The sequence below is a fragment of the Eurosta solidaginis genome, chromosome 4 (assembly GCF_040869045.1).
Source record: "Eurosta solidaginis isolate ZX-2024a chromosome 4, ASM4086904v1, whole genome shotgun sequence".
NCBI lineage: Eukaryota > Metazoa > Arthropoda > Insecta > Diptera > Tephritidae > Eurosta > Eurosta solidaginis.
This window is the reverse complement of record NC_090322.1, coordinates 247,830,050-247,843,247: the sequence shown is the minus strand read 5'-3', so window position 1 is coordinate 247,843,247 and position 13,198 is coordinate 247,830,050.

The window sequence follows — 13,198 nt, the reverse complement described above, 5'->3', positions numbered from 1 at the left end:
TACTTTCCCTATAGTTTTTTTTTAATTTTCAATTGCCAAACTTTAAAAACCTTGGAAATGGTTTATTATGTAATAGGGGAGTTCAGGATTTTGAGCAAATGATCTAGCATCATTGTATTTGCCAACTGTTGTAGTATTTTTCAATAACAGATATGAACCTTTAATCATTTTGGCATTTTTTTTTACTATCATTTGTAAAAATAGTTAGGATATTTTTGGATTGCATTTTCTAGATGAAAAAGGATATTTTGTTTTAAACTTGGCGAAATTGTTCGACATGAATTTTTTTTGATAACAAACTAAAAAACCCTCAGACGTTGTTCTCGCCTTACTTTGACTATTTATCTCTTTTACTTAAAAGAGTTTTTTATCCTTTACTCCCCTCACTCTCTTGTCTTGTTCTCCTCTTCCCACACGCTGCGCTTCGACCGGGCCCCTTACTTTTGGTCCTCCTTTTAACCGCTGTCCCTCTCCATTTTACTCTACTTGTCTGTCTCCCTCTGCGTAGTTTTCTCTCTCCTCCTCTCTTTCGCTGTCTCCACCAAACTCGCTGGCTCTCTCTATCTCGTATAACACTATCTCTTTCTCCGTCTCTCTCTTTATCCTTAGTTTTCTTTAGTCTTAGTTTCTTCCTTTACACAGCCGAAATTTTTGAAAATCATATCGATTAGCTTAAATAAACAATTAACGAAAATATCAAAGAAACCGTTTTAAATAAAGACAAAGAGATGTGCAAAATTTCAGCGAAGTCGATGATGCGAAATCCATCGATAAAATGAGTTGGCACGGAATGTCCCATATATGTACATATGTACATACATGTACATGAGACCGCATAAAACTTGCATTTTCCGTCCCTCAATTCGAAGGGAAAATTGTAAAAAGGGGAACGACCAAAATTGGAGGAAGAGCTCGGCCTGAATCACCTCGCAGCTCAATCGCGCCAAGTATTTATTTATTTAATGCAAAATTTTAATTGTGACTTATCTTATCGTTTTGAGTATTTAATTATCTTGTGAAATAGCCCTACTCAACTGAGCATTAACAAGGTGACGCAAAACTTATAATAGATAGATAAGATATAAATAGGCAAGTTGAAACTTTCGTGGCCCTTTTATGGCCAAACTATAATTTTAAGGTTTAAACAATTGTATATGTATCGATAGGTTTTCTCAAGGAGCAGTGCATTTCATTAAAAACTTTTCAAAAAAGTTAAATACTGCGCTTAAATATCAACTCAAAAATAATACTAATACAGATGCCAAACACGTATTTAATCAATGAGAATTGCCATCATCCGGTGGCAAAATCCTGAGCCAGATAAATAATTTTGCATGTAAATGCAACAACAACGATTTGAGCCAGATATATCCAGATAGAAGTCTGGTTCCGTTTGTGACCAGATAATTTTTTAATTACTTCTTTTTAGTTTGGCAATGCTGCCTTTAATAAACCTACTTTTTCAAAAATAGATGTCGCTGCTTAGCCTTTCGCCGTATGAGTTAAATGAAAAACAGCGGCGGCATCTGCCTATCACATTTCACGTGTGCAAAAATTTCACGACATCAGCTTCTCAAATCTCTCAATGATCCAGGGCATCCCCGTGAGAATTGAGCGTGAGCCGGAGCTGTAAAACTCACAGGAAGACGGCAACTGTTGTCACGCGCACTACGAACGCTACCTGTGTTTGATGTTGTTGTGTTGAGAAAACCAGTGATAGAACGATACGAGTACTGAGTGAGTAGTATCGATACTTTCCCAAAAAATACTCGCGTATTTCGTACTCGATGCCTTTTTACCTCGATATTTTGCCACGATACGTTTCCTAGTGCCGATGGTCTGTCGACATGTTTAAGATTAAGAAAGTTCAGTCTATTAACACCATAACTTGAGCATAAATTTAGATCGTCGACGATGCGGTAAAAGATCCGCATTCAACTTAAACCGACTTTTTGATAATGGTGGATTGCGAGACGATTTCTGCTACTGGTGGTAAAAGAACATTATGTATTTATTGTCCAGAATCACTAGTTTCAACAAAATTATGAAAAACTTGTCATGCAATGAAGCTTTTTCGTTGTCAAATTTTGGTGGATGAATTTAGAAGCTTTTACAGCATCGTCGACGATATATTGGTATCGAAAATGGTCGGAATCAGATTATCTACTTTTGAAAATGGGAAAAAGGAACAGTGCTTTAACAAATACTGATGAAGTGGTGAGATTTGACGAATGGATAAAAAAAGTTGCGATGTACAATATCAATTTATTACAATTTTGTAAAATTGGCGTGGGACCGCCTATGTTAGGCAGAAGAACACTTAAAAGTTTTGCAAACCGTTAATCAAACGCCGTTGATATCACTTTGTAATGTGGCGGAAATATGGCCCTTGGTATCATATAAAAATCCGATCAAAAGCGGATAAGGACCACGCCTACTTTAAAGAAGAGGAGCTTACAGTTTTAATCTTAAAAAAATTTCCAATATATATATGGTACGTAACAACACTAACAGAAGATAGTAGACTTGTAAGGGTCCCCTCTTCCTCCTAGTCTCAAAAGGTGGACCGCAAAATATCTGTCAGGTCGGCAGGCATCGGTGCAATTCAGGAACGTGACATCAAAACCCAGTAGAATTAAATAACGGGTGCCACAGGGTTGTGTTTTATCCCCACTTTTGTGTAATTTCTACATATCGAAGCTAACTTCGCCATCAATAGGAGTTACCATTGTTTCGTACGCTGATGACTGCACAATAATGGCTACAGATCCGATTCATCGATGAGCTATCTAATAAAATAAACAACTATATTCCTGATTTCTCCGGTTTTTCACACTTATGATTTAAAGGCGGCCTTATTTACAGCATACATGAAACAAATGTCGACCATATTGGACATCCACGTCGATGGCATTACGCTACCGACTACCAAAAATACTGGGTGTGACGTTCGATGAGGAGCTACATTTTGGCTGGCAGGCATCTGCAATCCTACAGAGAATCCAGAGCTGTAACAAAATCCTCAAATCTCTCTCCGGCATCACTTGGGGTAAATAGAAAAAGACGCTCATTACCACTTAAAATGCAATTAGCCGGCCGCGTCTCCGATATGGTCGCCGAACCTAAAGATTACTCATTGGAAGAAAATACAGGACTGTCAAAACAACGCACTCAGAACCAATACGGGTTGTATTCTTATGTCCCCGGATCACAACCTATACAGTGAGGCGATAGTACTACCCATTAGGGCGAGAAATGAAATGCTGAACTAACAAAAACCTGGGCATTCCAACTTAGATCTAATTAAAGGATCCCGTCCCCAGGGTCTTAGGGAGTCATCTCCGAAAACGTTATGAGGAAATACGCCACCTAAGAATAGCCGGATGTAGAAGAACCCAAAAAGGTCCTCAGTGATATCCACAAAAAGGCGGCGAACCCCTTTGCGAGGAATTTCCCCGAGAACACCGTTCTTAAAGTTAAACACCATGAGCTCGCAGAAGAGGAAAGCAATCTCCCTAGGAAGATGAGCATTACGCTAGCTCAAATTTGATCAGGATACTGTAACAGGCTAAACTCTTACATATCCAGAATCAACCACAAGACACCAACCATCTTTTCAATTGAAATGTGGAACGAACACCTCTAACACCCCTTCCTCTGTGGTTCACCCCTGTTGAAACTGCAATTTTCTTTAGACCCCCCTTAGAGGATATTGATAACACTTTGTGAGTGGTCGCACCTATTGGGTGGGGCGAAGCACTGTTGCAACAACAACAACCCGTAGAGATATGCAGTGCAAAGTAAATACGTTCTATTTAAAGTTATATTTAGTTAATCTCTTCATAAAACGTTTTAGGAGATTTAGACCCAGCTTCTCTAAACGCCATAAGTCGGTAAAAAATCTTTTAATTCATTTCATGTTCGTGGCGTTTCTCTATAAATGTATCCTTAAAATATATGTAAGAGCACACAAATCTGTATATAACGTTCGGTTTCGTCCAAATTTAAACTTCCTTATTTGTTTTCTATTAAATTCGAAATATACGATTTCATAAAAAAAAATCTTCTTGTCTGTAGTTTGGCAGCGCCTTTAATAAACTTACTTTTTCATGAATAGATGTCGCTGCTTGGCCTTTCGTTGGGAAACATGGTGAATCGCAAGACGTACCGAATTAACCAAAAATTTCGAAGTACTCATTTGGATCCAGTATACTGGATACCTTTTACTGAGTATGAGTACTAGCATCGATACTTTGATCCGAGTATTTGAGACGAGTACCGGTATCGATACTTTTTCTAAAAGTTCTATCACTACCTGTAAACGAACTCGGATTTTATCTCGCGAGCAAAGGAACAAAGAGTGTGTACATATGTAGTTGTTTTGTTGGAAGTATAGCGGGAGAGTCAGCAAATATGAGTAAATGTATAATTTTCTTTTCTGATATTCAAATTATTTACAAAAGCAAGCTAAAATATTCAAGTTTAAGTATTAATTCGTTCTGTTGGTATGAAAACATTTTCTTAAAACTTTGAAATTTAATAAAATAAAGTTAAATTTAAAAAAATATAAAATAAAACTAAATTGAAATAAATAAAGTAAAATTAAATTAATTAAAAAAAAAGAAATATACAAAAAAATAAAAAATGAAATAAACTAAAGTAAAATAAAATATGAAAGTATTAAATAAAATGAAATAAAATAAAAAATAAAAAAAATATAATAAAATGAAGAAGTTTAGCAGCTCCATACAACGAACTATGGCAGTTGACTAAAATTTTTTCTTTTATTCTAATATAAAAAAATTTTCAATTAAAAAAAATATATTGTTACGAATATTAGCAACACTAGGGGGTACTGTCATCTCTAAGCCGATGCTAAGATGATCCATAAATCAATCAGTATGTATCTACATAAACGAATCAATCATTATGTCTACACATATGTATGTACACGCAGCGGAGAAGCAACGCACAAACACATGCAGATATCTTATATGAGATATGCAATTATAATTGTGGAAGTGTCGCTCACAAACACACGCGCATATGAGAGCTATACACGTACATCTGTAGTTATAATTATAGCAGATAACCAACTAGTAGATTCTAGAGACAGAAGCGCCTAGAAGATGCAACGAGGAAATCAAAGAGTATAAAAAGGCAGCAACAGTAAAGACGCTACAATCAGTTGGATTTAAGACGCTATCTAGCGAGCAATAGTAGTATCATTTTGAAAATCAGTTGTAGTATTATTGTAAAGAACTTTAATAAAGGCCATTTTACATTATTAAATAGTGGAGTTATTTATTCAACACGATTCAACAGCGGTTCGAACTTAGCAGAAGGTTGCAACTAAGAGGATTTGCAGTAAATTCGTTACAATATCATAAAAATTATGTAAAAAAAAAATATTGTTTAGGCCTTTAACTCGATTCGAACAGCGATCATAAAATAAAATAAAATAAAAAATGGTTAGTAAAGGAATGCAAAAGAAATGAAAAGAGAGTAAAATAAAAGAAAGGGAAGGAGAGGAAATAAAAAATGGAAGGAAAAAAGCTAAGGAAAGAGAAGGAGGTTAAAGGAAACGAAAGAAAAGGAGGGGAAAAAAGTGAAAGAAGCAAAAGATAGTGCCGTTAAAATGGTTGAATTTCAACTACCGGTCGAACTCTACTTATTTTGATTACCTTTACACAATCTAACTACCTAGAAGGAAAACGATTATGTACGAAATGTATCTTTGGTTCATTACGCACCAAAGAAAACAAAGGATCGTCGTTTTGACTTAGCTGGAGTGTACAATACCTACATACATACCAAGTATATAATGAGATTCATTTCAATTTTATACATATAATGAATTATATTCATATCACATCGAAATTAATTGCGGGCGCAAAATAATAAATGGTTTTCTCTCCGCTCATTACCCAGCCGCCATCCACTTCTCTCTAGACTGGAAGTATCTACTTTCACCAGAAATTTTTTCTTCAGCCCCTTGTGAGTTTTCAATAGACAGGAGCAATAAAAATCACTATTAAAAGCCAGAGAGAGCCTAACCACCCCGGCATCCACAGCAGCTTCTCCGACTTGCTTCAGCGATAATTTTGAAAAAATTTTGTTCTAAAAATTTTGGTGTTGCTTTTCCCTGGCCTTAAACCCAGGATGGATTAGACGAGCACACTACCACAACACCACGGCGGCCACCAGTCTATACGCCATGTTACTATGTCGTCCTTAGTCCATACATTTTATTACGGTTACTACTTATCCACGGATCCTGTACCAGTACTATGTCAATTCCACCTTGTTCCAGGCAGAGCAAAAGATTTTCAAAGGCGGTTTAAATGGGATTACAAATATACATCATCACATTCCTCCTGCATCCTTCCACTGAAGTTTTCGCTCTGAAGGCAAAAGAAGCTAAAAGCCCCTTCTCTTCAGTCCTATCGAGCACGTGACGGTCATCGCTCACCGATCCTGGCTATACGGGATACAAACAATTTTTTCATGGCCCAAATTTGGTAAGGTCACCTTCATAAATGTTGGCCCCCCAGCAAGGTCCCCCTAGCCTCCGACTGAAGAAGATCCTGATAAAATTTTACTGATGACATTTTCATGGCAGAAATACGCTCGAAGTGTTTGTCAAACCACTGCCGAGTGGCGACCACGCTTTGAAAAACTTATTTCTAACTTGTTTCTAAGTTTTTGACGTTGCTTTGGCCGGGACTTGGTAATGGGGTATGAGAAAATGCGTAGGTATCTTGCCATTATTGGAAAAACAAGGTAGAGCATTTGTGGTCCTTAAATTTTTTCTCCTAAGCGTTTCGACACATTGTTGTGTTTTCTTCAGGGATGCTACATATTTATTAAAAAAAAAAAACATAAATACACAAATATTTTTCAAATTTATTTTTTTATAAATACTAGCGGACCCGGCAGACGTTGTTCTGCCCTAAATTTGGAATATCAGCATACATTTTAATAAGCTTCCTAATCTTTTTATTCACTCCTCCCTCCGTCTTTTTCGCTTCACCTCCATCTTCGTCTCATTCTATTTCTTTCTCAGTCTCCTTCTCTATTTTCTCTTCTCTCAAGTTTTTCTCCTTCTTCTTCATCTCTTATTGCCAGTCCCAGAGGGTGGTATGTATTTTGTTCCAGTCCCATTCCGAGTCTCAGTCTCAGTCCCAGTCCTAGTCCTAATCCCAGTCCCAGTCCGTCTCTGGTATGCTTCCCGGAAAAAAGCATTGTAAATACTAATATAGGCAAATTTATATACGAAATTTCAGGCAAATCGAATAGGACGTATGTAAATAGGTATGTGGGTATTATTAATTCTTGTCTTTATTTCAGCTTCGCATGCATATTTATCAGTTTTGCCAGGTTGATGCGACTAAATCGAATATCACAATGAACTTTAGAGCTCTCAGCAACAGCTTTCATTTGATATCCATAATACACACACATTTTAGGGGTATCCGGGTCCATGTTTTGGCCTATATATCGAGGCCCTAGTCACTCTGCGGTGTAAAACTTACTCTGCATTATAGCACACATCAACAGCTTCAATTTGATACCCATAATATAAAGCACATTCTAGGTGTATCCGGGTCCATGTTTTGGCCTATATCTCGAGACCGTAGTCACCCAGCTGTGTAAAACTTACTCTGTACTAAAGCACACATCAACAGCTTCAATTTGATACCCATAATGTAAAAACACATTCTACGTGTATCCGGGTCCACGTTTTGGGCTATATCTCGAGACCTTAGCCTCCCAGTTGTATGAAAATTATCCTGTACCATAGCACTCATTAACAACTTTCATTTGATATCCATATTGTATACACATTCTAGGGGTACCCGGGTCCACGTTTTGGGCTATATCTCGAGACCCTAGCCTCCCAGTTGTACGAAAATTATCCTGTACTATAGCACTCATCAACAGGTTTCATTTGATATCCATATTGTATAACACATTCTCGGGGTACCCGGGTCCAAGTTTTGGGCTATATCTCGAGACCCTAGCCTCCCAGTTGTATGAAAATTATCCTGTACTACAGCACTCATCAACAACTTTCATTTGATATCCATATTGTATAAACACATTCTAGGGGTACCCGGGTCCACGTTTTGGGCTATATCTCGAGTCCCTAGCCTCCCAGTTGTATGAAAATTATCCTGTACTATAGCACTCATCAACAGCTTTCATTTGATATCCATATTGTATAAACACATTCTAGGGGTACCCGGGTCCACGTTTTGATCTCAAGACCCTAGACACGTAGCGAAAAAAAGGTAGACGTTGGCCGATTCTCAGACCTACCCAATATGCTCACAAAATTTCATGAGAATCGGTTCAGCCGTTTCGGAGGAGTTCAGCCTCTAAAACCGTGACAGAAGAATTTTATATATTAGATTTAAATACACTTTATTTAAACGTCACCGAGATAATTTTTTTTATTTGGTAATTATTATACTCCTACTTTATCCTGAATAGGAATAATACTGGGCTGCCAAGGTATCTCAGTCGAAGTCGTGAACTCATTACCGGTAAACGAGTTTTCATAAATTGTATTTGAGAAATCGTTTGAAATATTTTGTTTACATTAGTTTTTAACAAACGGTGCCCCGTCTTGAATCGGTCTTATAATTGTCGCAGTCCTCTCGCGTTGATTTGCTGATGATGGACGAGCCTGAAAAGTTATAGGTGTGTCAATTTGTTTAACTTTGGTCTCTTAACCCACATTATCCCCATGATCCCCGTAACACGTATAGTTCAAACACTGCAAATACTCACTCTCTCTGGCACTGGGAGCGGTACCGGCACGGGTCTAGCAATCGGAACTGGCAACACAGGCGGATAAAACTTTCGCGCGATGAAGGCATGTATGATTGAAGCAATACTTAAAGCTGCTGGTGTTTTGGCTGGAACAACAATAGGTGCGGGCGGTGGACCAGCTGGTGCCGCAGGTGCAACCACAGGTGGAAAATATGGTGGACGATAAAAGCCCGGTGGTGGTAAAGGTGGTTGACCGAATATAGGATTTTGATAGGGATGTGGAGGAAACCATGGTGGTAGTGGATAAGAATTTGGTGCAGCGTAAGGAGGTGGGGCATATGGATGATAGGGTAAAGCGAAGGGTGGTTGTGCAAATGGCGAACCCAAGCCGAAGGGGGCAAATGGTACAGGACCAAAAGGTGCAGGCAGATAGGGGCCATTCGAGTCCAACCCGTAGATGCTGCGTTTATGGCGAATAGCTGGGCTTGCGGCAACGCTGCAGAGTAGGGACTATAAAAATTGGAACGATTGTTTTAAAAAAGAATTAATTCAAAATATGTTTCGACTTTTACCACAGCAAAGGTGCACAAGAAAGTTTTATTATAGGACAAACACATTTCTTTGAATTTTTAGCATCTACAAAATCTGAAGACTTCCAAGAAACTAATTTTTGCATTTCTTATTTTCATTACTTTTTCATTAAAATTGGTTTCATTGCAGCAGTAAAAGAAGTGATGATTTGTGCAAGTCAGAGCTGGAATTATTGCAAGTTTGTATGATTTGACTAGTTCAATGGTTTTCTTTTAAATAATGCACAATGTTGACAGTTATTTGTAAGTCAGTGAGTTCTTTCCACATAATATAAGTTAACTATTTTTATTGCAAACTCATTGTTGCAAGTAAATTAGTAATTATTTCAGTGACAAATTTTGTCTTTTAGCTGGCTTTCTCCTAAAGTTATAACGGTCAAGAAAAAAAAGGCTTTACATTAGGGTGCCTCATTTTTAGCTTGTTTTTTTATTAGTTTTGTCTTGTCTGTTGGAGGTATGTCGAATCCGATAAGATGGAATGAGCAACGATCCATAGTTGGCCGTGATCTTATATAACGGTAGCCTTTTGTACCTAGCCAAGAGTAATTCATAGCAAAATTAGTTTGCAAAAATGTTTAACTGAACATATAAAAAGCGAATGCGGAAGTCCTAGCCAACTTGGCTTTTCTTAAGGAGGCGGATAAGCGTTTTAGTGGCAATACGTTGCTTATCATTCAGGTCGTTCAGGAGCTACGGATCGCTGACAATAGAATGGGTTTCTGAACAGTAATGCAAGATTGAATCAGATAAGGTCCCCCGATTAAGAAGATACAGGAATAATATAAACTACTTTGGGGTTCGTCTGATCTGTATAAACTTAGGAAAACATGTAGGAGATGATCAAACTAAATTAAACGAAACGACAACGCAGCATTGAGGGCACTTAACAAAAGTAATCTAAAGTCGTGCCAAAAAAAATATTCTGTAATGCTAAGCGGGCTTCTTGACTAAATTTTTGTAGTGAGATTGATTCTATGTTTGTTAGAAGTTGATGAAAAAGGCCGTTCAAACGCACACGTTAAATAAGACGGGAATATCGTCTCTGATAGGGATTCTCATTCAAAATTGTTTAATGGTCTCTCATGCTATTAGAACGGACATCAAATCTTGTCGTACTGAATACGTATCAAGGGAGAGCAAAATCTGCAGCATATGTTATGCCAGCGTCCGGCACTAAGTAGGCGCAGGTTATGCACAATCGAAATAACTTGTTCGATCCACGGCATTGTTTAAGCCAAGCATCTTACTTTACTACACCTTTTTCAGTTTAAATTCAGAAAATTACAATTCAAGTTCGGAATTTTCAATTTAAATTCAGAAATTTACAATTCAAATTCAGAAATTTACAACTCTAGTTCAGGGTTTCCAATTCATGTTCAGAAATTCCAATTTAAATTCAGGAAATTTACAATTCAAATTCAGAAAGTTTCAATTCAAGTTCAGAAATTCCAATTTAAGTTCATAAAGTTACAATTCAAGCTCAGAAAACTACATTTCAAGTTCAGAAAATTACAATTCAAGTTCAGAAGGTTTGTTAGGAATTCTTTTTTTCATGCAATAGAAATAAAACTATGTAAGATGGTAAATGTTATCGCTAATTTGATACAAGGATATGAAAGCCTACAATCTGTTAAGGAAGGATTGGACTTTGTAACTCACTTAAATCAATTTTGCTCACATGAAGGAGATAGCGAAAAAAACTGTTTTCTCTCTTCTCTCTCCTCCTCTCATAAGAGGTCAGTTACAAGGACACCCAGCTATATTCTGAAGGTCATAAGCATTGATCTGCATTGAGTGTGACAGCAGTGATGACGAAATCAACGGAGCGTACACAATCCCGCAAGTAACGTATAAGTACTGTGTGCACAGATCAAGTCTTCCTCCACCTGCCTCTCGCAACTCTTCCACTGCTTACAAACTGCGATGTCGACTGAAGTACTTTCATGGCCGGAGCGTCCTCTTACACTTGCTGCGCAGAGTTATCCTTCGTTTTCTTAGCTCGGGATGTACCCGCCTTGGAGAAAACTTGGAGTACAGTATATCCAAGCCGCCATTGTCAACGAAGCATCAACACTTCCGCAAGTAACATATAAGTATTACATTTCGTAGTATGAATTGGAATAACTTATAATTTTCTGAATTTGAATTGTAATTTTCTGAACTTGAATTGTAATTTTCTGAACTTGAAATGAAAATTCGGAACTTTAATTGTAATTTTCTGAACTTGAATTGTAATTTTCTGAATTTAAATTGGAATTTCTGAACTTGAATTGTAATTTTCTGAACTTGAATTGCAATTTTCTGAACTTGAATTGTAAATTTCTGAACTTAAACTAGAAAATGTCATATTACAAATTATTTTTTAATGTTTAATCCAAGGCTCTTAGCCCGGAGTTCAATTCGCATGCAAATTCTTTTCCAAATGCTATTCGAAAGAGCCAACAATAATAATAGATTTCTACAAAAATAAAAAATTGGGTAAAAATTTCATAAGGGGAGGCCCACTTTTATTGAACCTTCTATTTGTACCTCGTTTTACGGATATATTTATGACTTTTCCTTTTATTTACTCATTTTTTTTCGTTTTGTTCTCTCAAAAGGTATTCCATTTCTGAATTTATCCATTTTGCTTTCCCACAAAAAGAATGACACTTACCTGACAATAAACACCCTAATGTATTTAATACACGATTTTAAGTAGACAAGGGTCCCCGAAAAATGTTCACATACAAATTTGATTAAAAAAAATGCTAAAGACTACCTTTCTATAATTGGAAGTTCGAGAAAATATGTCCTCAAACAAAGAGATTCTTGATGCATTTTGATTTTGAAATTTTACCATGAGCCATTGAAATTATGGAGAGCAGTTAAAAGCTTTCGACGCCCTTAATGCAGTTATATTGTAACCCTTAAATTTTGTTTGCCAAAACTGTAACCTGCTCTTGTTCTTGGGATTTTGAACCACATGGTAGCACCGTCAGAAACGAAAAGGACGCTTCAGAGAATAAACTGAAGAAGTGTATGAAATCACACACTCTCATATGATACACGGATGGCTCGAAGACACCAGAGGGCATAGCAGCGGGAATCTACGATATCCAGAACTAATATATCCATATCATTCGGACACTAGCCGAGGTTGCCATAAGCCGAAGTGCGGAGAGCAACCTGCAACAAGGCTACACAAATAAAAGAAACGTTATACTCAACGACAGTCAGGCTGCGCTCAAGGCACTATATGTAGTCAGTTGAGACTAGAACATCAACATTCCTTGAGTGCATGTAGAGTTTGAAGAATGGATGGAAGCGAGAAAGCGGATGGACTGACCAGAAAGGCAGCGGACGAAAGACGTATAGGGTCGGAGCCTATCATGGCAAAAAGGGCTCACACAATAAGAAAAGAATTCAGGCAGGAGGTAGCACTGTTAAAAGGATATAATACAAAGCAATATAAAGCCATAACTAGCCTCCTAAAAAGGAGCTTAAGAATTTTAGCAGGCGTACTCACAAATCACTGCAGATTAAATTGCCACATACTCAAAGTAGGCATATGGTCTAACAATCTCGTTTGGTTCTGCGACAGTGAGGATGAGAATGCAGAATACATCTTTATCGAATGTGATGCCGTCACGAGAAGACTAAGGATCCTTGTATCGCTAAAACTAGAAAGTAAGCACAAGTAAGCAGCAAGGTTTCAAATTTCGTTTGAACTTACTAATATCTCGATTCGTGCGCCACCCAGCGGCATTTTTCACATACGTTGCATGGCATCGGGTTTTGAAACATATGCCAAGCTTCAAATCTTTAATCGAATCCACACATTTTTATGG